General features: G+C 47.6%; 1 protein-coding gene across 3 annotated transcripts in view; it reads left to right on the forward strand.

Moving 5' to 3' along the window:
- The window catches only part of LOC128338087 (transmembrane protein 132D-like), a 438162-nt gene that overhangs the window by 353991 nt on the left and 60016 nt on the right, over positions 1 to 24155 (forward strand). The window lies entirely within an intron of this gene.

A 24155-nucleotide genomic window follows, 5' to 3' on the forward strand; every position in this document is an offset into this window, starting at 1 on the left:
CATTCAAATACAAACCAGAGCAGACATTTCATAGCAAAGGGAACAATTCATGCTCCCTACTGCAAGACCAGCCCTCCCCTGGAGTTGGCAAAAGATGGAACAGGATCTCTTGGTAGCTTTCTGGGTTATCAGCATTTCTGATTCCCGGTGACAGAGAGGCTGAAGAGTCCTCTGTACACGTTCTTTTCTGATCTATTGGTCATTTATATTTCTCTCAGCCTCAGCATTTTCCATCTGTAAGATGGGTCTGTATGCTTGTGACACAATGGAGTTGCTGAGGTTTTGATCTTTGGGAGGTTTCCACCTCCTCTGCCCCTGCAGCCTCTACCCCTTCTCTAAATGTCTCATTAAGGCTCATGTAATACTTCTGAGGTCATGATAGTGCCATTCACCAAGGCAAAAAGCCTTGTTATCACTCTGAACTGACTTTGTGATGTGCCTCAGAGCCATGTCTTATAGGCTAATGGTGTTGTGGCATCTTTGCATTTATTATCAGCTGGAATCAATGAGGAAAGTTGACCAGTCAGAGGGGGGAAACCGTACCAGCTCTGACTATGTGGTGTCGTCATGAGGCCAATTCAGAGTGAGGGCAGAAAGCATTGCCATGGCTAGGGAGGGAGTTTTGATTCAAACATTTTTTTGCCTCTCTTCACAGATCCTCTCAAATAATAAGAATGTGGGGAACAAAAACAACTTACAAAAAATGCCTCCCAGTTCACCTCAGCCCTGACACTAAATGCTTTCTGGATTCCCCTGCATGCTTCATTTCTATACACACCTAAATTCTCTATCTGGGATACTGAGCAGCAAATCTTCCTTTTCTCTGTTCTTTCTGTCCCCCAGATAGTGGTGTGATAGATCTTTTGAAGACTTGCAGCTTTGCCCCAGTGACTCTCTCCTTTGCAAAAAAAAATAGACATAGGCTCCTGCCTTGCATCCCAGGGTACCCTGCAACCTTCACTCTGAGTTCTCCTGGGAAAGTCCAAACGGTGAATTGGCGGACTACTCTTTTAATACGCCGTGCCTGCTGAAGGCTTTTGACAATGCTTCACAGAGTCCAGATTCCTACCAGATGGATGTTCCCAGTGGCTCAGAAAGCTGAAGCTTCTTTCAGTACAATCGCATGTGCTTGGAAGCAGAAAAATGGACACAAAATCTCCTGGCATCCCAGTATGGTTGTGGCGGTTTAATTTATACTAGCTGACCCTGCACAGAGCATCTGTGCACTAGTTGGGGCCAGCCGTGCCCCTCCCTGCTGCAACGCCGGCTTCGCCCACTGGCCGCCATTATTTCTCCCCGCTGCCAGCACCTCTGCCTACCACCTCCTCCTCCCGGCCAGCGTGACCTCCACACCACCGCCATTATTTCTCCCCGCCGCCACCTCCCACCTACTCCTCCCAGCTGGCATAGCTTTGCCCGCCGTCCGCCTACCTCCTCTCCACTACCATTATTTCTCCACGCTGCCGCTGCCTCCTCCCGGCCGGCCGGCCCACCTCTCCTCACTGCCACCATTCTTTCTCTCCACCACCACCTCCCACCTCCTCCTCCCAGCCGGCATGGCTTTCCCCGCCGTCCGCCTACCTCCTCTCCTTCTTGTATGCTATTATGAACCAAGCACAATTTCCACAAAATGTACTCCTTAAGCTCAGATTTTTATCTGATATCTCTGCCTCTCCCATTCTAGCTTCCAGGAAGCCTGGAAAATGCCCCCCTCCCCAATTTCTTAGTTGGGACATCCACAGCCCTGGAAAACTCAGAAGCCCTCTTCTGAAGTGCTTCTTCTCCCCAATCATTCCCATCCACAGTGCTGTTTTGTCCTGTCACATCCCACAAACAAGAGCCCAAGAGGTCTAGAAAGCGGCCAGTCAAGGTAGGCCATTTTGGAGCACCACGGACAGCTCCATCGAATGGGTTGTTCTGGACCACAGACCACATACACTTTCCTGATTTCTTGGGAGGAAGGGTCCAATCAGAAGATAATAAATGAATATTTCAAAACTCTCTGGACTGGTTGTTAAGCCCCTCGATGACTGTTGCTTTGGCAAGGAGGAACATAGGAACACAGGAAGCTGCCATATACTGAGTCAGACCATTGGTCCATCTAGCTCAGTATTGCCTGCACAGACTGGCAGCGGCTTCTCCAAGGTTGCAGGCAGGAATCTCTCTCCCAGCCCTGTCTTTGGAGATGCGAGGGAGGGAACTTGGAACCTTCTACTCTTCCCAGAGCGGCTCCATCCCCTAAGGGGAATATCTTACAATGCTCACTTCTAGTCTCCCTTTCATATGCAGCCAGGGTGGACCCTGTTTAGCAAAGGGGACAAGTCATGCTTGCTACCAGAAGACCAGCTTGGCTCTCTTTAGGAGGAATCTGTCTTAAAGCATGAATGTGCCTGCCTTTGGTGGACGAGGGCCAGCGCGGGTGGGAATCCTCCCCTCTTGCCATCTACAGCAGAGGGAAGTGTTATTTCTACATGTGACTATATTGTGACAGCCAGCATGCCCCACCATCTCTTCCCTATCAAGCGCTCATTCATTCAAGCAGTAATGGATTATATCTTGTATAATGAGGCATGATCTATCCAGTGTATTTCGCATAATGAAAGAACAATGCATCATTTTGGGACCTGTCAGGAAAATAGTGAGGGTGCCTTACAGTAGGGCACATAAACAGTGTCTCATATCCCAAGGGTGGGTGGTGAGTGGGAAGGGGAAGGCAGATGGGGAACAGCCATGGGAGAGGCATCCATTGTTTCATTGTGTTTCCCAGACAATACGCAGCGGATAATTATTTTAAACCATTGGTGTCCATGGGTTGTAATTCATTTCTCCCTTTCTTTTTTTGTATTTTGTCTGACTCGGAAGAAGGCTTGAAAAATAGCCCCCGCTCCTAAGCATTGCTGTGTGCCTGGCGCTGATAAATGTATCAAACTCCGGCACGACTTTATCTCAGCACCAGATTTGGGTAGCTTGTGAGGATTTAGGTCAGTGGATGATGCACGGCAAACGGCAAATCTTAATGCTATTGACAAAAGGCAGGACGCAAATCACTAGCACATTTGATAAATCCCCGGCTGGTGAGTAGCCTTCTTTTTACAGATTTTGCTGTAAAAAACGTCCTTGAAAGCTATCTGCCAGAAGAGAACAAAACAAAACCCACATTTTGCATGCTGCGCTCGGATTGATGGGTTGGGGTTTAGTGGGGTTTGCTGGCGTCTTTTGGCCTCTTGAGCATTGTTGCTAAAAACACAAATATTTTGTGAGGAGGAGCTGAAGTAGGTATAGAGAGTTCTTCTCCGTGGTCGTCTGTGCCTTACACCCTCGGGCTTTGCATGTCCTCAGAGATCAATCTGGAACGTCCCAATCTTCTTGAGTTCAGGCAGGAGTCCTGCCCCCATCCCCTTATGCACCTGTGCAAAGGTCCTACCCCTCAGTCTCTTGTGTTCCACAGACAAGAAGACACCTCTTTGTTCGCGCCCAGCTTCTGCAAAACAAACAAAACTAATTAGGAGTTATTTTAAGTCCTTTACCTATCGTTTTTGTTATAACCCTCTACTTTCCCCCCTGTTCTCCCACTGTCCTATCTGAGTTACCGCTCCTATCCTAGTTTGCATTTTCATTTTCCCCAGGGGGCCCCTTCCCCCTTTTCGGGGTTATCTTGCATCTAGCCCTGAAAGTAACCTTTAAAAGGTGTGCCCGCTGTGCTACCAAACTATCATCTATGGATGGCCTCAGCCGGTTTATTCTGTTTGGGAGAATCGCACGTGGCGGAAACCTGTGGCCACTGCCTAAATTTTACCAAACAAGCCTGTAAAAACAGAGCTTCCAGGCTTTGTTCATAGCTGTGGGAACAAGCCCTACTTTCAGATATATCTTCCAAAAGCCTCCAAGCCTCCACAGGTGAACAGACCACTCCTTCCATACCAATGGCAACTGCACCTTCAGTGCCTATACCAGCTAACAATTGGGACATAGCACATTTCCAAAGCCGGCCCCAGAGCCTATGGCATACTTGGATTCGACACCCAGACAGCCAGTTCAAGCTACACTTGACCAGCCTAATCTCCTCAATAAAAAGAAGAAGAAACGTTCCCCGCAACCTATGATCGTGGGATCTGGCTCTGTTCAGCCTACGGACCAAAAGAAACAGCTGGCTACAGACGATCTGGCTCCATGTCCAAAGAAGAAGAAAAGGCCTTCCAATCCTTCAGTTGTGAAGGCCACACAACCACTTCCAGCCTCGGATTCGACTACCCATCCTGACCAGAATTCCCCGAACTCATGTCATAAATCAGTTGGCTCGGCTGACCCAACAGGAATTTACAACCCCTTTAGCTCTACTTCTGTGAGTTAATTAGAAAGTCTGGAGATAAGAGTAGCAGCTTGGCTGCATGAATGAAAGCAAAAAATGACTCACAAAGAAAAATAGTATAAACAAAATAAAGTCCCTTGAACTAAACTAGGCACCCCCCTCTATGATAACAGTAATAACTGAAATAATGGAACAAGGAATGAACAGAACAAGGACAGGCTGACACACGAAAGGCTGGATAATTCTTAAGTACTCACACTGTCTGCAATAGGCAACGTCGCTGACAGTAGTCTGTGCCAAGAACAGTCTCCTTAATATAGGGCTCATGATAACCGGCAGCCAATCAGGCTTTCCCGACTCAGCACTTTTGTTTCCTCTCCTGTGAGATCTTGCACCTGTGTGTCTCCCACTGAGCCTTTCTCTTGAGACGTCTTCTTAACACAGGTGAAATTCCAGCTTCCTCCTGATCAGCCACTTCAGCCCTCATGTCTGCCAGCTGTTCCGATTCCTCTGTATGCTGCCTTTCCAGCTCAGCTCCAGAGTCTGTTTTCCTGGCCAAATCCTGCTGCTGTGCCTCTGAGCCTGCACTCCCAACCGGGTCCTCCCGTTCTGCAAGGAGGAGTGTGGCGTAAAGTTCAGCAGTTTGGCTGGGAAAGTGTGATAGCAAGGGAGAAATAAGATCACGGCGACTATCACTATCAAAAGAGCAGAACAGCCCATGGTGGGCAAATTCAACCTCACCTGAGCCACAGGGGCAAAACCAACTGGCCAAAGGGGTTTTCAGAAACCCGCCAGATAAAACTTCTGACAGCAAGGCATCATAGCTTGCTCTGAGGAACACCCTGTGATGGCTCGGTAGAGAAAGTGACGGATGGTTGAGGGATGGATATGGCCTGAAGGACATCAGTTTTTCATTCCTGTTGCCTTCCTTCCATGGGGATGATCAGTGCCAGAGCATCTGCTTTGCATGCCAATGGTCCCTGTTTTGATCCCTGGCAGTATCTCCAGATAGGACAGGGAAAGACTCCTGCCTGAAACCCTTGAAACCTGCTGTCAGTCAGTGCAGGCAATGCTGAGCTAGACAGACCAAGGACAGACTCAGCAGGAGGCAGCTTCCTTTAAAAAAAAAATTGCACTGCCTTAGTAATGTGCTGTGCAACAGCTTCTAATAGCTGTGCTTTAAGAGATCAAAGGCAAAGCCTCTGTATATACAATTACATTTTATGATTACAGTGTGATCAAGCCTTGGCCCAGTGCCAAGCAGAATCTTAGTGAATGGAATGAAAGGGAGACGCTTTAAAGACGTGAGCTCTGGGGTGCTAAATGTTTCTTTTCCACCACTGTGTGCTCAGGTACGTGTTCTGAAATTGTTATCCTAACAAGATCTCCACGCCGCCTTCTGAAATGCTCTTCTGTTACTGTTTACTCACAGCTTCGGTAGGCAGGGTTCAGCAGGACTGTATTTTTTTAAAAATCAAATCAAATCAAATCAAATCAGGTGTAGTTATGGAAACAAGATGGGTATGGAGAAGTGGGGTTTTGTGCATCACATGCCTTTTTGTGGGTTAGCAGCGCGCGTGCCATCAGCAATGCTCACACACGCACACACACACAACAATCCTGCACACTGAAGTCCTAACAGTGAGCAAAAGTGAGATGGGGAAAAGATGGACCAATGGCCTTGCCTGTATCTGAGCTTTGAGGAGGCTGATGGACTCTTCCTCCAAAGAATGATGGACTCGTTCTTTGGAGGAAGAGTATCCAGATTCCAGAGTCTGGGAGAAAGCTTTGCAGGGCAGAAAGAGGAGGGAAGGAGAGTCCTACCAATTCAGATCCAGGCTGGCTTATCAAAAGGTAGGAGGACAGCTGGTCTTGTGGTAGCAAGCAGGAATTGTCCTTGTTGCTAAGCAGGTTGCACCCTGGTTTGTATTTGGATGGGAGACTCCACCCCTGGGAGTCTTTGGATGGGGCTGCTCTGGGAAGAGCGCCTGTGTGCTTGCATACAGAAGGTTCCGAGTTTCCTTCTTGGCATCTTCAGATAGAGCTGGGAGAGACTTCTGCCCACTGTGCACAAAAACAGTTTGCCTGGTTTGGTTCGAGTCTGAACCAGACTCGAACCAAACCAGGCATGTTGGGTTTTGACACCCCGAACACCCACCCACCCCGGTTCAGCTCGAATTCGAGCCAGTTTGGAGGTTCTAGAGTTGGGGGGAGGATTACACTCACCACCTCTGGGAGGTGCTGCTGAGGCCATGGAGGTGGTCTCAGATGCCCCACCCCCCGTTGGCCTCCCCCCAGTCTCAAATGGACAGGTTCAGGCCATTTTCAGCCCTTTCCGCGTCTCTCTGCACTGGCGGCAGCTATTTGGGAGGCCGCCACACTTGCACCCTAGCCATCCACATGACCAGGTCACAACGTGGCCACGCAAATGGCCGGGCCACATGCCTGCCAGCCTCCAAAATGGCCAGACTCCAAACTGGGCCATTTGAGACTGGGGGGAAGCTGGTGGGGGGAGGGGGAAATGCTGGAGACCCCCCACCCACAGCTACGGCAGCACCTCCTGGAGGCAACAGGTGTAAAAATAAATTTTCCCCAACTCTAGAACCCTCGAGCCAGCCTGGGGGGCGGTGGCGGTTGGCTCAGCCTCGAGCCAAATTGGACCTGGTCCGGCTTGAGGACGAGCCCTTGGACTGGACCACTTTGATGTTGAACCAGCTCGGGATCAAGCCACTTTGCACATCCCTGCTGCCTGCAACCTCGGAGAAGCCACTGCCAGTCTGTGTAGACAATACTGAGCTAGAAGGATTGAATTGGTTTGTGCAAATCTGGTGCGCATCCCTCTTCTTTTCCCTTCCTGGGCCCCAATTCCCAGTTCTCTTCGAGCACTCTCAGCTCAGCGTTAATTTGAACCAAACCCATTTTATGTCTGTGCCTCATCTGCAAAATGGATCTCCACCTCCACGATCTACTTTCCACACTGTGCCCCTCGATTAAAATTCCATCTCATCCTCGTGCAGAAAACACCACAGCCAATGAAGTGATTTGCTTAAATAGTTTCAGCCTGGCACCTGTTGATTGCCTTTTGCGAAGCTCTTGATGAAGTGGTCTGTTTGTTTTGCTCTTTTTGTTTTGCTGGAGGTGGCTTGAAAATTGCTGGGCTATTCAGAACGTGAAGCCCGGGGACAGAAATAGCTGTTTTTGAGAATGCGTATCCACAAATTAGAACAGATGAGAGGTTTTTCAACACACCCACCCACAGTAAACCACCAGCAGTAATCCCTGTCTTCACTGTTGGGAAGGACCATCGCTCAGTGGAAGAGCGTCTGCTTTGTAGGCAGAAGGTCCCAGGTTCAAACCCAGGAAGCATCTCCAGGTAGGGCTGGGAAAGACCCCTGCCTGAAACCTTAGAGAGCTGCTGCTAGTCATTGGAGACAATACTGAGTTAGATGGAACAATGTTCTGTGAAATCATTATAAGGTAGCTGTGAAAATCATTATAAGGTAGCTTCCTATGTAATCCCTTGTTGTCTGCCAGGACCTGGTAGTTAGTGGTATACTGCCTCTGAACCTGGGGTCTCTATTCATGCAATGCAGCGAATGGCTCTTCATAGACTTCTCCCTCTGTGAATCGGTCTCACCCCTTTACAAAGCCATTCAAGCCGCTGGCCATCACCACACTGTGTGGCAATGAATTCCAAAGGTTCATAATAGAATTAATTTCCCAGATTCACAGATCCTCTCAGGCAGCCGCGGTCATGTACATGATACTGAGTTGAGGGGCTGAGAAGGCATAGTGAGTTTAGAAGGGGGGCTGGGTTCTGGACAGGGCCTTCTCGGTTGTTGCCCCCAGGCTCTGGAATGCTCTCCTGGTGAATGCTTTCTCTGGCATCTGTGGCTGCTTTAGGAAAAACAAGTGAAAACCCTTTTATTTGTCCAACTTTTATCCTTTAGTTCTCTCTTTTCCAGCTGTCTGTTTTGTTTTTCTGGCTGTTCCTTATGATGCTTATGATGTAAACCACCTTGGGATAATTTTATGGAAGGCGGTATATCAATCAATCAATCAATCAATCAGTCAGTCAGTCAATCAATCAAATATTTAAGAAAACACACACTGCCATGTCTCCCTGATAAGGAAATGCCAGTTCATAGGGTTGTGCATGTTTGCAGATGTCAGGATCGGGGACCCGATCCCACAAATGTCAGTTCAGAATTCTTTGGACCCTGCAGAACGTCGGGATTGGGATCAGGGTTGGGTTTTTTTTCTTTCCCCAACCATCCAGTTAATTTTTAAAAGAAACTGGTGGGGACACTCACTGTGAAACCTAGAAGTAATGCAACACCAGAGCATCACAGGAGAAGGGATGTCACATCAGAGAATCTCCGAAATTGGCCACTTTTAAAATGTGAGTTTAAAATAGACTAAGCACTTAATTTTTTTTACCAAGGAGATAAATGCATGGGCAGGCATGACGGTGGGAAGATAGAAGGCAGAAGATTGGGGGTTCCCCCCAGCCACTGTTGCAAAATCGGGGCGGGAGAGTAAAATCTCTCTGCCGTTTGGAGCTCTAGAAAGCTCTGATTTCTCCTGAAAGAGGTTAGGGAACTCTGACCTGAAATGGGCTTCCCAAGTTTGGATCAGGAACTTCTCTGACCTCCTCCAAAATGGCCCATGGCAGGCCATTTTCAACATTCCCAACCCGAGATTGTGCTTCCCTTCCACTTAGCAACAAGCATTTTTTAAAAAATTCTATTGGAAGTGCTCTCTTCAAGATAAAACCCCTATGCAAAACTGAAGTGCACATTCTTTAGCAATGCACATAAGTTCAGAAAGTTTCCATCAGCATAAATCCTGGGTCCTTCTGCCTACCCATTAACAGTTACCCTTTATGGACAATAAAGCATGCATTTGGAAATAACATATTCTGAATCAAGCAGGGTCAGAGACGAGCTGGGTGGTTTTGCTCCTTCCAGTATTTATGAGCCAATAAATTTGATTCTAAGAGTACCTAATGGGCACACTGCATTTTATGGAAATGTGTAACATATTATTGTTGAAACGCTTTCCAGAAAACCTGGCCGTGTCTGCTTGCTTGTAGGGTTCTGCTGCAAGCCCTCCTTGGGCTTGAAAGTAAACACTGCCACCTTCCAACCATCTGAACATCAGCCATCTGGGCTGCCAACCAACTGGTGTTTAAATGATCTGTCCAATACATGGATGCTCAGTCCCCAGAGGCTGGGCTACGATGCCCAGCCCCTTGGGAACTGTAGTCCAACATCTGGGCTATATCATTCAGAAAGGGGAAAGGCTGCTTAATGCAGTGGTCTGGGAGGGGGTTGCTTTTTTCTTTTTAAATGAAAAGCTGGATTAGAAAGCATCTATTTAAGAAAATCAAATTAGTTCCAGTTTGGAAATGAGAACAGATAATTCAGAACTTCAGAACTGGAAATCGTAGACTTGCTCTGATTCTGACGCTCTAGAATTTTTACCAATGATGGGAAGGAGAGTGGAAGCAGGAACTGAATATGAGGTTCCAATTTTCTGATGAACATATGAAGAAACCTTGTACTGGATCTATACAGCCCTGTATTGCCTACACTGACTGGCAGCAGCTTCTCCAAGGTTCCAGGCAGGGGTCTTTCCCATCCCTACCTGGAGATGCTGCCAGGAACTGAACTTGGGACCTTCTGCATGCCAAGCAGCTGCTCTACCATTACGCTATGGCTCCTTCCCATTAAGTTATTGATTCAAATTTGAATCGATTCAACTTGAATCCAGGTGATTTGAGTGATTCAAATTCTAATCAAATCAGCCCTTAAAAGGGCAATTCAATTTGAATTCAAATTGAATTTTTGAATTTTGATTTGAATTTGATTTGAGAGCTGTTTGGCACCTTATTTAAACCATTAAGGCACCCTGATTGGGTCTTTTTTTAAAGGCATCAAAACATTCAATTCAAATTCAATCTTTTTTTTTTGACCAGATTCTAATTTGATTCAAATCCAACATGAATTTTCAGAATTCAATTCGAATTTGAAATGAATCAAAAAATTTGTTTCATGCGCATCTCTAGATATTAACCATAAGGTGCAGGACTGTCCTTGGTTCACTGGTTTTGCATGGCTTTATCGTGTGTCAAGAACCAATTTGGCCAGAAGTAAGAGAATGAAAGAGTCTGGGCTTGTTCACATGACTGTTTGGAAGTGGGTTAGAGGGCAAGATAACTCCTCCCCTGTTACCAACACACAAACAGAACCTTCAGTTAGGCCTACAAGCCCAAGAAACAAACAAGCAAATCAGCCACAGTGTCCATTGCTGAAACTGGCAGCAACAAGCCCTGCACCCATGGAAAGTCCTCCAAAGGTCTATCTGCCTTCCCAGCATGCTTTGCACTGCCATCAGAATGGAAAAGCCTTGTGACCTAAGTGGCTGCACTCTGGCCACAAAGGAGCAGGAGGGAAATGCAGCCCTGCTGAAAGCAACTCCAGCTTCAGGATCATAGAGTGTGCTTTGCAGAATGGCACATCCATGGATACCAGCCGCTGTAGCCACAGCTCTCTATGGTTACTTTGTCAGGGGAGGGTGTGTTCCATGCAATGGCTGGATGGAAGAGCTCATGAGCAGAGAAGCGAGCTAGGAGACCTCTCCTCTCCTCCACCTTAAAAGCAGAGTAGAAAACCTGTGCCGCCCTTCTTAGAAAAATGTGGGCCGGAGGGATGTGCGTCAGTTCTCATGATCATGCAAAACAGGGCAGCCCAGCTTCTACCCTGATTTTAATGATCAAGGGAAGCAGCCTTATGCCTGCTGCAAACAATGGGTTGATCATAGCAGCTTCGGCTCTTTTAAAGACCATTTATGCCTCTGTGCCAGTGTGATGAGCTCCTAGCAAAAGCTCGCAATGAATCAAAATATTTGGGGTTAACAAAAGGGTGGTAGTAGAGGCAAGAAGACAGGAAGCAGTAAATGTGCAGCATCATGAATGGGTTTTGCTATCCTGATCTCAACGTTTCACCCCAACATTAACAGAATGTCTAAACAGGGAGTCTGTTGTGCGGAAAGGTGAAATTAAACCAGTGTGATGAGCTCCTAGCAAAAGCTCGCAATGAATCAAAATATTTGGGGTTAACAAAAGGGTGGTAGTAGAAGCAAGAAGACAGGAAGCAGTAAATGTGGAGCATCATGAATGGGTTTTGCTATCCCGATCTCAACGTTTCACCCCAACATTAACAGAATGTCTAAACAGGGAGTCTGTTGTGCGGAAAGGTGAAATTAAATCAGGATGGGGAAATTTTGAGCAGTTAATTAAAAATCAAAAGCAGAGTTATAATAGAAGTAATTATCCAGGAGGCATTAAACCAGTTGTAAGCCCAAGCCCATAAAAGAATTAATCAAGAATAATTTAATATTTGATACGGACGTCTTGCTTTTTTCTCCCCACTCTTTCCACTAATGCCAAAATCCATTCCATTAACCAGTTTAATTGTTTGAGTTAAGGCAGCCTATAAAAACAGGCTTCCCAGAAAAATCCTACAAAAGGTGACTAAATCTGTGAAGAAGAGTATTTATGCACACCCTGAATTTCAAGACAGTCTTGGAGGAGGAAAGGAGAGCAATAAACATTAAATCAGTGAACGTAACTCATACTAATATGTAGCTCATACGTTCACTGGACTGTTTATTGCTCCTCTTTCCTCCTCCAAGACTGTATGGTGTGCCTTGGCGAAAGTTGTCATCCTGGATATGTGGCTGCATCTCTGTTCCTTTGGGGCATTATTTCAGCATCACACAGAAGTTTTTCACACCTGGCTTTTAGTTCCCATCTCTTCCAGAATGGAGGTGTGCATTCACATATTGGCTGAATTTACTCTGAAGTCCCTGTGAGCTATCAGGGATCACTTCACACACAATTTGGATTTTTCATTGTGCGTTAGAGTATAGCCTGATTTCTATCTGGGGTAAAATTAAAAAAATCCACTTTTTGCATCAATTTGGGGGCGCAACTTTGAACTCACAATAAAGCCTCACAGCAAACCTGCGGGAAAGCCTGGGAAAGCTCTGAGAGGGAAACATCAGATATTTATTTGTTTGTTGATTTTACATATTTATATCCCATCCCTCCAGCAAACTGCTGCTTGGGGCAGCCTACAATAAAAACATGAAAACATCAAATCCATGATAACATACACACTACACTTGTTCAATTTTAGCCAGAAGGCTGAGAAGCAATAAAAGAATAAAAAAGTAGAAGACAAAAACATACGAGGAGGTCATTCTCATGACCAGGGCAGTGCTAGTCTGTGTAGGTGAACCTGGTGTGAGAACCACTGGGATTGGGGCCAGGTTTTCTACCTGGGCTAAAAGCGAGGTGCAAGGGCACGCACTTGCACACCCTCCTATCTCACCGTCCAGAAAGACAGCATGCCAGAGTGGCCCGGCACTGGAGAATCTCCCAATGTGCAGTGCATTGTGGGATCTTGGAGGACACAGCCAAGTTTTTCCCCAGCCTCTTCGCTGTTCCGGGAGTGCTCATGCGCTGGTTGTGTGGGTGTGCAGTACGACAGGGCCAGGAGTGGTGCGGATCATGTGGTAAGTGGTGAGGATCAGGAGGTACCTAAGGTCCTAAATTGCCTTCCAGCACCTAAGGTAATGCGAACAATCTTAATAAACCGTCCTAAAGCACAATAAAAGACAGAACAGATAAAAGAAGTAGAACAGCAGCCAGGATTGAAACTAGAGCCTGATTCAGCCATTACACTGTATGAATATGCAGATGTCTGTACATGTGTACATGTGTTTGCGTGAATGTCTGTAGCACATAGCACAGTTCATGGCCAGGGGTGTAGCTCTAATTGAGTGGGTGGGTTACCCTGCTAGCTGGGCAAAGAGGCACCTTTTTAACGTGGTGATTCTCTTTATTGAGCAGGGGGAGAGTAACTGGCCCTCTCCACCCCCAGCACAGCACCCCTCCAGTGACTGTTGCTGGTGTCTGTCTTGTGTTTCTTTTTAGATGGTGAAGCCTTTGGGGGCAGAGAGCCATTTTTATTTATTTATTTATATTTCTCTATGGAAACTGCTTTGGCAACTTTTGTTTGGGTTAGGGGCAAACACGGCCCCTTCTCCCCTAGCTATGCCCCTGTTTCATGGCCCTTCAAATGCATAGCACAGATAGCAAGTGTACGTCTGGACCTGCGTTCAACGTAACACACGAATGACTGTATCTGTGTACAGATGTGTGCCGGTGTGCACTTGTATACGTGTTGAACATAACATGTGAATGAGCTTGACGTGGCAGTCACAGCCAGTCTTTCAAAGCATCGTGGGAACGGGAGGTTCTTTTGAAAGCAAAGTGGGATGTTGACAAAGCCCTTTTGGGAGGGCATTCCGAAGAATTCCTCTTGCTTCTTTGGCCCAGGATTCTGTGTATGTGTGTTTGTGTATGTGTGTTTGTGTGTGTCCTTTTTGCCGGCTGTGTATGTGTGTTTGTGTGTATGTGTGCCGGCTGTGTATGTGTGTTTGTGTGTGTCCTTTTTGCCGGCAAAAAGGTTTTTGGTTTTTGCCGGCTGTGTATTTGTGTATTTTTGCCTTATGGTTTGTGTATTTTTGTGTATTTTTGTCTTATGTATTTTGTCTGTATTTTGTCTGTATTTTTATGTATTTTGTCTTATGTATTTTGTCTTATATATTTTGTCTGTGTATTTTTGCCTTATGGTTTTTGCCGGCTGTGTATGTGTGTTTGTGTGTGTCCTTTTTGCCGGCTCTCGTGGGTTTGGTTCCTTCTCTCCTCTCACGGATGGTCAGGGCTGCTTGTTAGGAGCAGGTGCTGAGCAAGCCAGCCCAGATCTGCAGGAGAACTGTCCACCCTCCAAAGCAGAGCAAAGAAGCTGGGGGCCAGAGACAATCCTGCAGAGCTATTCTGCCAGCAGTAAATGGGCAGTTGTACTGTCGGCACTGCTCTGGAGTCTGCATTTTCTCTCTCCATTGCATAAAAGACTCTGGTGCTTCGTGGTGGTTTTTTTTTCCTTTTCTTTTAAACATATTAAATAGACTTGTCCCACCTCGCCAGGACTGGAGCCCACTGCATCCATTTATCAACTTGACTGCTGTACGAAGCAACGTCTAGCGGCAGTCTATATCGTTGATAACAAGGTGATGGATGTCCACCCTGGATTTAATATGGCCGCCTGTGACACAGTGTTGTTTACTGCACAGGCTTGGCTAGGAACCAGCAGTAGAGGCGACTGTGTTTTCTCTCGTAAACTTGGCTAAGGATGCACAGGACACACAAAAAACCACAGTTCACAGGGAAAAGCTTGCTTTTAATGCTGAATTCAGAGTCTCCCCATCTCTGACAACTTTTAGAAAGTCTTTAAAGACACTTTCCCCCCACCCCACTCAAGCTTTTTAACTTGACTTGGGCATTTATATCATTTTAAGATGTTTGTGTCGGTTTAAATTTGTTTTAGGTAGTTGTGAACCACTCAGAGGTGGATGTTTGGGGCGGTCTACAAACAAACAAAATAAATTTATTTATTATTATTTATTTGCTACATTTTTATATCACCTTTCTGCCTTGACAAAGGCACCCACAGTAGTTTACAATATTAAAAGAAGCAAATTACAGAAGATTAATAAAACTTCTCAGGCTGTTGGTCTTTTCGGGAGCTGAGGACAGGAGCTCCTGGACTCTTAAAAGAATGCATGCATGCATAGACAGATAGATAGATAGATAGATAGATAGATAGATAGATAGATAGATAGATAGAAAGCTGCCATATAAAGTCAGACCATTGCTCCATCTAGCTCAGTATTGTCTACACAGACTGGCAGAAGCTTCTCCAAGGTTGCAGGCAGGAAGGAGTCTCTCCCAGCCCTATCTTGGAGATGCTGCCAGAGAGGGAACTTGGAACCTTCTGCATGCTAGCATGCAGAAGCTCTTCCCAGAGTGGCCCCATCCCTCAAGGGAAATACTGTACCTTACAGTGCTCACACATGTAGTCTCCCATTCAAAAAGCAAACCAGGATGGGCCCTGCTTAGCAAAGGGGGTAGTTAGGGGAGAAGGGGCCTGTGTTTGCCCCCTCCCCGGTGGCCCCTTGGAGTGAGGGAGATAATGAACAAAATAGGGAGGGGTGGAGCTGGAGGGCCCTCAGGACCCTCCTTCTGGACCCTCCCCCACCAGAAAAGAACGGAGCCGCTCCAACACAGCACCTCCAATTCCTATACTCATGAGGTAGTCCAGAAGGATACCATGGTTGATGGTATCAAATGCTGCCGGTCCAGCCGAACCAACAGGGACGCACTCCCCCTGTCTAGCTCCCAGCGAAGGTCATCCACTAGGGTCCAGATAATCTGTATCATCCAAGACCCTCTGCAGCTGGGATGCAATCACACGCTCTATCACCTTGCCCCAAAAGGGAAGGTTAGAGACCGGTCTATAGTTGTCCAGGTTGGAGGGATCAAGGGAGAGCTTTTTTAATCATTATTTAAAAAGCTCTCCCTTGATCCCTCCAACCTGGACAACTATAGACCGATCTTACCACCACCTCCTTGAGGCACGATGGCATCCTGCCTTCCCTTAATGAAGCATTAATGATCACCTCCAACCATCTGCCTGTACCCTCCCTGGCAGCTTTTATTAGCCATGGAGGACAAGGGTCAAGAGCGTATGATGCCACTCGCACACTGCCCAGGATCTTGTCCACATCCTCAGGCTGCACCAACGGAAAAGATTCCAGCAATGAAGAATCCAATAGTGTCTACACAGACTCTCAGCAGCTTCCCCAAGACTGCAGGCAGGAGTCTCTCTCAGCCCTGTCTTGGAGATGCTGCCAGGGAGGGAACTTGGGAACTTCTACATGCAAGCAGGCAGATGCTCTAATAATGTTCCAGACTGGTGAAGTGTTAACAGATGGTGTGGATTCTCCCAAGCACGCATGCTGTGGATATTCAACAGGATTCCCCCTCCTCATATCTTTGATCCAATTTTAGATTGGGAATTTCTCAGGACACCTTATTATGTTGCGTTATGAATAGTAAGTAAGCAGTATATTTATTGTTGTGACAACTGGTCACGACATAATGTTATGAATATAAAATCAGCACCCAAGAACCAAACAAGATGTTCAGCAGCAGCCCTGGGTCTCTGCTGAAATCTCAGCACTGGGAAGAAGGAAAAGGTCAGCTCGGAAGCGATTCCTGCAGATTTTTATTTTTATTTTTTAATCCAACATGCTTTCCAATATTTTTCACAATATAAAATGATTAAGATCTCCTGGATTGCTTTGAAGATTCAGCTGGAGAGAAGTTCCTGTAGACTCCTGCTCAATCCTGGCAGCTCCAGGAAGGACCTGCTACTACCTTGACTACAAATATGTATATGCCGCTTTTCAAGGAAGGTTTCCAAAGCAGTTTACATAGAGAAATAATTAATACATCAATAACATGGATCCCTGTCCCCAAATGGCTCGCAATCTAAAAAGAAACATAAGATAGACCCCAGCAACAGTCGCTGGAGGGATGCTGTGCTGGGGATGGATAGGGCCAGTGGCTCTTCCCCAGCTAAATAAAGAGAATCACCCCTTTTGAAAGGTGCCTCTTTCCCTAGCTAGCAGGGGAAATATACCACAATTCAGAGGTAGAGCATCTGCTTTGCATGCAGAAGGTCCCAGGTTCAATTCCTGGCATCTCCAGTAGGTATGGCTGAGAGAGACACCTCTCTGAAATCTAGTCTTCTTTTCTTCAGGATAAACAGACCCAGTTCCTTCAACCGTTTGAGGGGGGCACCGTAATTCAGAGGTACGGCATCTGCTTTTAGGGATGTGCATGGATCTGGTTCGGGGCTCCTTTTCTGGAGCGCTGAACTGGTCCAAAATGCTGGCGTTCCAGCCGGACAGGGGTTGGGGGGACCACACACACACACACACACACACACACACACGTGCACGTCGACCATTTGTGTGGTGATGGTGAACGGGGCTGCAAGGAGGAGCTCCGCAGCTCCGTGCCCACACTTTTTGGGAGAACACTGGTGGGGGGAAAGTGGCACAGCAGGTATGGGCAGGTAGGAGGCATCCTCCCTGTCCCTTAAAGTAAAGCCCCTTCCATCCTGGGAGTGCATGGAACCAGTTCCATGCACATCCCTATCTGCTTTGCATCTAAGACCTCATCAATGCAAGTTTGATTTCAGGAGGTGGGAAATGGGGCATGGGTTAATAGCCAAATTATAACACAGGGGGGGATATCAAGCAGTTTGCTCAATGGAACAAATGTGGAGGAGATGCCAGACAGAGGAAGTGAGAAGATGGTCCTCTGTATCATTTTAAGGGCCCTGATGGAGACTCTAATTGCCATGTCTGAAATCCAGCCTAGAAGGAACAGCCGGTTCCTCAGGGAAAAGACAATGGCCTCATTCACATGTAACGCAGAAACAAGTGTCCAATGGACCCGCGGTTCCACCTGTCCACGTTCGGACGTAACTGCCAGGACCCGAACTGCAGTCAGGGAGACAGCAGAGAGGAGGGGGAACTGGCTGTGTGGGCTTCCTTCTGGAATGAAGGACAGGCCCGGCAGCTAATCACAGTCAGAGTGAGGGAGGCGCTTCCCTCCCTCAACTCTGGTTAGAGCTCACTGGGACTCCAATGCATCATTCATTTGTAATGACCCCAAATGCAAGCCTCAGGTAGGAGTGGCGAAACTCACTACAAACTGCAAGGTAAAATTGAAGTTTTTTGGGGGAAACCTTGGTCACTTTTGTATCTGAACCATGGTTGCAACAAAAATTCAATCTCAGGCTCCTTCAACTCCGGTTTCCCATTATGTGCGATTGCAGCATGAATCTCTGCAGAGATCTATACAGTACTGCTGAAGCTCTGACCAGGTGATTAATATAAAAGCAGTAATAATATTCAGAAGAACATTGTGGATTTATATACCCTCTTCATCTTCTTTCCTCCAAGATAAATAAGCCCGCTTCTTTCAGCTATTTGAAGATGAGGAGTGGTGGCTGGGGGATGTGTACTTAACCCACTCCAGCCACTATTTCTCCAAAGTATTTCCTCCCTAAGCATTTTTCCACTACCAGGGTTTCCAGACGTGGAGGAACAGGAACTCGGAGGTTCCAAAAATTTGGCTGTCAGTATTTAGAAGCAAGCAAGCCCAAGCTTAACAGGTTGAAGCAGACAGAGAGAGAGAAGGGTGAGAAACATGGGGAGGAGAACAGGTCTTGCAGTAGCAAGCATGAATTGCTCCCTTTGCTAGGCAGGGCCCACCCTGGTTTGCATTTGGATGGGTGACTACATGACAGAAGCAAGGTCTTCTGCAAGGTTTTCCCCTGAGGGCGGTGTTTCCAGATGTCGCTGAACTACAACTCCCATCATCTCCAGCTATGATTTATTGTGGCTGGGGATATTGGGAATTGTCGTTCAGCAACATCTGGAGGAACCCTGATTGGAAACCACTGCCTTAGGGGATGGGGCCGTAGCTCAGCGGTAGAGCATCTGTTCACACGCAGGAAGTCAATCTCTGGTATCTTCAGGCAAGGTTGAGAAAGACTCCTGCCTGAAACCTTGGAGAGCCACTGCCAGTCAGTGTAAACAGTCATGAGCTAGACAGACCAATGATCTGACTTGGTACAAGGCAACTGCCTATATTCTCAAACATGAATGGGGTGAATCAGTCCCTTTCCCTTGGAGGCCTGGAGAAGGAAGGGTTGGGCCCATTCACAGAGCAAAGGCATTCATTCAGGTATATAGGAAGAAGAAAAGAGACACTCAGGGACACCACCAGGGAGGAGGTTAAACTGAATCTGGGCCCCAGATGTCCCCATCTGTTGAAAAGCAACTCTTCGTCTGTATTGCCCCATTCATGATTCTGTCACTTGGTCACACCAAAGAGTGACAGAACCGTGGCAAGATGTACAGTAATGTATTTACCTGAATTCAAGACTCTGTATTTAAGATGAAACCCTTAAAAAGGAGAGGTTAAATACAGGTTATACCTATATTTACCCAAAAGAAAGAGGACTCTAAATTTAAGATGACACCCCCCCCCCATTTCTAACATGAAAGAACTTTTTTATAAAACTAGCCTTGGATTCAGGTAAATACTGTACGTTGGGATTTCAAGTAATGAAACCTATAGTGTATCTGTCACCTTGCTATATATTTCGTCTGCATTTTTGCTCAGCTCTTTCTCGGCAATGCCTTGGAGGGGATTGTAATAGAGGGTGCAGGGGACGAAAAACCCCGTAATACACAGGATGAAAGCAAAGTCGTCATCCCCCACATTGTCATCAGGTAAAACCTTGTGTGTAATTCTTCCCATTCGTCAGATTATGGAAATCACGTTGCATGTTGTGAAACCGTAATCTGATGTTGAGACGAGATTTATTTTCTTGAGCGCGTTGAGCTGACATTAACATAAGTTCTGGGGGTAATCATTCCGGTGGGATTAGACATTAAACAATTGTTGCAGAACGCACAGCGAGCCACCAAAGCTGCCTTTTGCATGTTCCCAGGGATATTATTACAAGGCTTGTCATGTCTTTTCTCTAATGGCTTTTCTGAGGCGGGTTGCCACTCTTAGATTTACAAGTTGTCCAATCGCCGGTTCCTTTTTGCGAGGTATCCATTTGGTGTAAAAGATTTTCGTTCATGCTTTGCTTTGCATCTCCCCCCCCCCACTCTCTCCCTCTCTTTCTCTCCCTCTCTCCCTCTCTTTCTCCCCTCCCTCCCCTCCTTCCCTCCTTCCCTCCCTCTCCCCCTTCCCTCCCTCTCTTTCTCCCCTCCCTCCCACTCTTTCTCCCTTTCCCTCTCTCTCCCTCCCTCTCTCTCCCCCTCCCTCCCACTCTCTTTCTCCCTCTCTTTCTCCCTCCCTCCCTTCCCCTCTCACCCTCTCTCACCCTCCCTCTCCCTCCCTCTCCCTCCCTCCCTCTTTCTCCCTCCCTCCCTCCCTCTCTCTCCCCCTCCCTCTCTCTTTCTCCCTCTCTTTCTCCCTCCCTCCCTTCCCCTCACCCTCACCCTCCCTCCCTCCTTCCCTCTTTCTCCCTCTCTCCCTCCCTCTCTCTCCCCCTCCCTCCCTCTCTCTTTCTCCCTCTCTTTCTCCCTCCCTCCCTTCCCCTCTCACCCTCTCTCACCCTCCCTCTCCCTCTCTCTCCCTCCCTCTTTCTCCCTTTCTCCCCTCCCTCCCTCCCACTCTCTTTCTCCCTTTCCCTCTCTCTCCCCCTCTCTCCCTCCCTCTCTCTCCCCTCCCTCCCTCTTTCTCCCTATCTTTCTCCCTCCCTCCCTTCCCCTCTCACCCTCTCTCACCCTCCCTCTCCCTCTCTCTCCCTCCCTCCCTCTTTCTCCATCTCTTTCTCCCCTCCCTCCCTCCCACTCTCTTTCTCCCTTTCCCTCTCTCTCCCCTCCCTCCCTCTTTCTCCCTATCTTTCTCCCTCCCTCCCTTCCCCTCTCACCCTCTCTCTCACCCTCCCTCCCTCCCTCCCTCCCTCCCTCCCTCCCTCCCTCTTTCTCCCTCTCTTTCTCCCTCCCTCCCCCCCTCTTTCTGAGCCTTTATTTATTGCTTTGAAGGATTCTATTTCCTGTGAAGGATTTTATTTTCCAAGTGGTATTCATCAACAACCTCTTCTGTAAATCCATACTGGTACCAAAAAGCAGTGGGAAGGGGCCAGTGTGGGGAAGAGCCCAACCTGAGGGAAATGGTCTAAGGCAATGGTGGGCACACCAGGCCCTTCAGCTGTTGTTGAAGTACAACTCCCATCATAAATTGTGGCTGGAGGTGATGGGAGTTGTAGTCCAACAACAGGCAGAGGGCCGAAGTGGTGTGTTGCCCTGCTCTAGCCACTACACCAGACTGCCTCACTGAAGTGGAGTAACTTCAGTAACTTGGAGTAACTTCCAAGGAACTTCAGGGTGAGGGTGTCCCTCGGGTTCATTCAACAACAGCTGAAGGGCCAGGTGTGCCAAGGCCAGATTTCATGAGCAGAGGCCAAGCAATTCAATCAATACATGCATGGACCAACAACAAAATGGGAAGAGAGCCGCTAGCCAGTGTTTCCTCTAACAAGGATTCCCAGCTGTTGTTGACTACAACTCCCAGAATCCCCGAGCAAAAACCATTGCAACTGGGGATTTTGGGAGTTGTAGTGAACAACATCTGGGAATCCCTGTTAGAGGGAACACAGGGACATAAGAACAGCCCTGCTGGATCAGGCCCGATGACCATCTAGACCAGCATCCTGTGGCTCACCAGATGCCACTGGGGTGCCCACAGGCAGTAGTTGAGGGCATGCCCTCTCTCCTGCTGTTGCTCCCCTGCAACTGGTACTCAGGCATCCTGCTGGCAGAATGCATGACTTGTCCCCTTTGCTATGCAGGGTTGGGCCTGGTTAGCATTTGAATGGGAGACTACATGTGTGAGCACTGTAAGATATTCCCCTCAGGGGATGGGGCTGCTCTGGAAAGAGCATCGGCATGCAGGCATGCAGAAGGTTCCAAGTTCCCTCTCTGGCAGCATCTCCAGATAGGGCTGAAAGAGATGTCTGCCTGCAACCTTGGAGAAGCCACTGCCAGTCTGAATAGACAGTACTGAGCTAGATGGACCAATGCCCTGACTTGGTAGAAGGCAGCTTCCTATCTTCCTGTGTTGCAATATATCTCTTATGTGAAAAAGGTGAATGTTATGAACTTAATGTATTGTGTGACTCTGTGTTTTTGACACCTTTCCCTCTCAGAAGCAGAAAGGTTGTGACTGCCTTGAAGGAGGATTCTTCAAGTTGAGGAATTTCCCACTCTTTTTGTTCAAGCCCTCCTTTCCCCACTCCTTGCTGCATGCAGCTGGCCCTTCCACAAGCTCCACCCACCTGTTTGTCTGTTAAGTGCCCTCTGAGTCTTCAAACATTCTGCTCCACTGAGTTATAGTGGAGCAGTTGGTAGGGAGGGTTGCCCCTTAGATCAGAGTTTCTTAACCTTGGGCCCCCAGATGCTGTTGGACTCCCATCATCCCCATATATGGCCTTCGTGGCTGAGGATGATGGGAGTTGTAGTCCAAAAACATCTGGGGGCCCAAGGTTAAGAAACCCTGCCTTAGATTTCACACACACCCAGCTTGCTGTGGAACTGATGTACCTGTGGGTCATCCTAAGTACTTCCTTTTCACCCACAGGTGCCCTGGTCATGAGTCCCTAAAGATCATAACATCTCCAGCTCTTTCAGGAATAGATATGATTTGCCTTCTTGCAGAAATCTCAGTCTGCTGGGAGAGAGGGCTATAAGGAAGCCAAGAGAGTCTGTGCCATGTAGTAGTTAGAGTGTTGGATAGGGACCCTATCTACACTCAGCCCAGCTGCAGCAATATGTTAACACTGGACACACATCCTGCAAGGGAAAAGTGTCTAGAGAATGGATGAGGATTTTAAACCCCACATGGCATCAAGTCGAGGTGTAGGGACTCTATCCGAGAAACAAATGTCAAGTGCACACTCGCATTTTTCAGAGATGGGCTGGGCGGGCAGGAACGCTTCCTGAAGTGACCTCACACTCTGTCCTGATGTGTGCATAAGGCTCGGAACCTTCCGGTGACATCTTTCAAAGCAGGTTCTGTTGCCCAGGGTGCCATGCAGAAAAAGGGTGGTTTTTTTCCAAACCATTTTTTTCCTGCAGCGTTCTTTCTTGATCTGTCATGTCCTGTCAGTAGAAGCTTGGATTTGTCATGGCAGGGTTCCATTTTTGCCTCTAATGCAGAGCCAGGGATGGCCCCATGATAGGGTCAGGGTAGGCAATGCTCCTCCTCCTGTTCCACAACAGCCATTTTGCAATTGGCTGCTGCCGCTGCCATTTTAGAATTGCTTCCCTTATGTCTCTGTACTTACATACAGGCCAAATTCGCATGTAACGCAGAACCGCGGATCCAATAGAACCACGGTTGTGCACCCCTCCCCCCACTCTCCCCTCTGCATTTGAACGTTCAGGAGAACGTCATCTCTGCTGTCAGGGAGACTGTAGAAAGGTGGGGGAGCTGGCTGTGTGGCCTTACTTCTTGCTTGAAGCACAGCCCACACAGCCAATCAGGGAGGGAGGAGTTTCCTCCCTCAACTCTAGTCCAGCCAAATGCAACCTCTAGGGCACAGCGACAAGCAGCTAAACCTCACTACAAACCAAGGGTTGAAATTGGAGTCTCATCAGTGCAACCTCAGGTCACGTGATGGATGGGACTGGAGTTGGCTGGGTCCAGATGTAACAGTAAGGAAACCGCAGGTCCCTCCAACTCTGGTCCCCTCTTAGGCGTGATCGTGGCCACTGACTCATGGGCACACTGGTTCCCAATACTTCTGGCAGCACTGGACTGCAGAGGTTCCCAGGTTGGGTGCCCAGATGTTGAACTACAATTCCCATTATCCCCTGAAAATCATATCTGGGGATGATGGGAGTTGTAGTCCAATAACATCTGGGCACCCAGTGTTGGGGAGCCTTGTTCAGATGGCCCACCTAGGTTGCTTCTTTCAGGCTCATCTCCAGAAACATCACAGTGAGAGGGTTTAAAGACACAGGGGATGCATTCAGTACGCTTGCGTATATTCATGATTGAATTGTTGTGGGGGGGGTGGGTAGAAAGCAGTGTATTTTCATAGGCCGTAATTATGTTCTTATACCCCCATTAGAGAGATATCCACATATGTGTCTGCACCTGGGAATAAACCCATTTTGTGTGTTTATTTCTGGAGTTTGTAGTCATCATTTGTGGCCCCTTGTACCCTTGTGGATGCGGATGCTTGCAATAACATGGAAAACAGTTAAAACAGATGGATACAACAATTCTCGTTTAACAAAAGTGCTACTTTTTTTTTTCTGAACAGGA

The sequence above is a fragment of the Hemicordylus capensis genome, chromosome 15 (assembly GCF_027244095.1).
Source record: "Hemicordylus capensis ecotype Gifberg chromosome 15, rHemCap1.1.pri, whole genome shotgun sequence".
NCBI classification, from domain to species: domain Eukaryota; kingdom Metazoa; phylum Chordata; class Lepidosauria; order Squamata; family Cordylidae; genus Hemicordylus; species Hemicordylus capensis.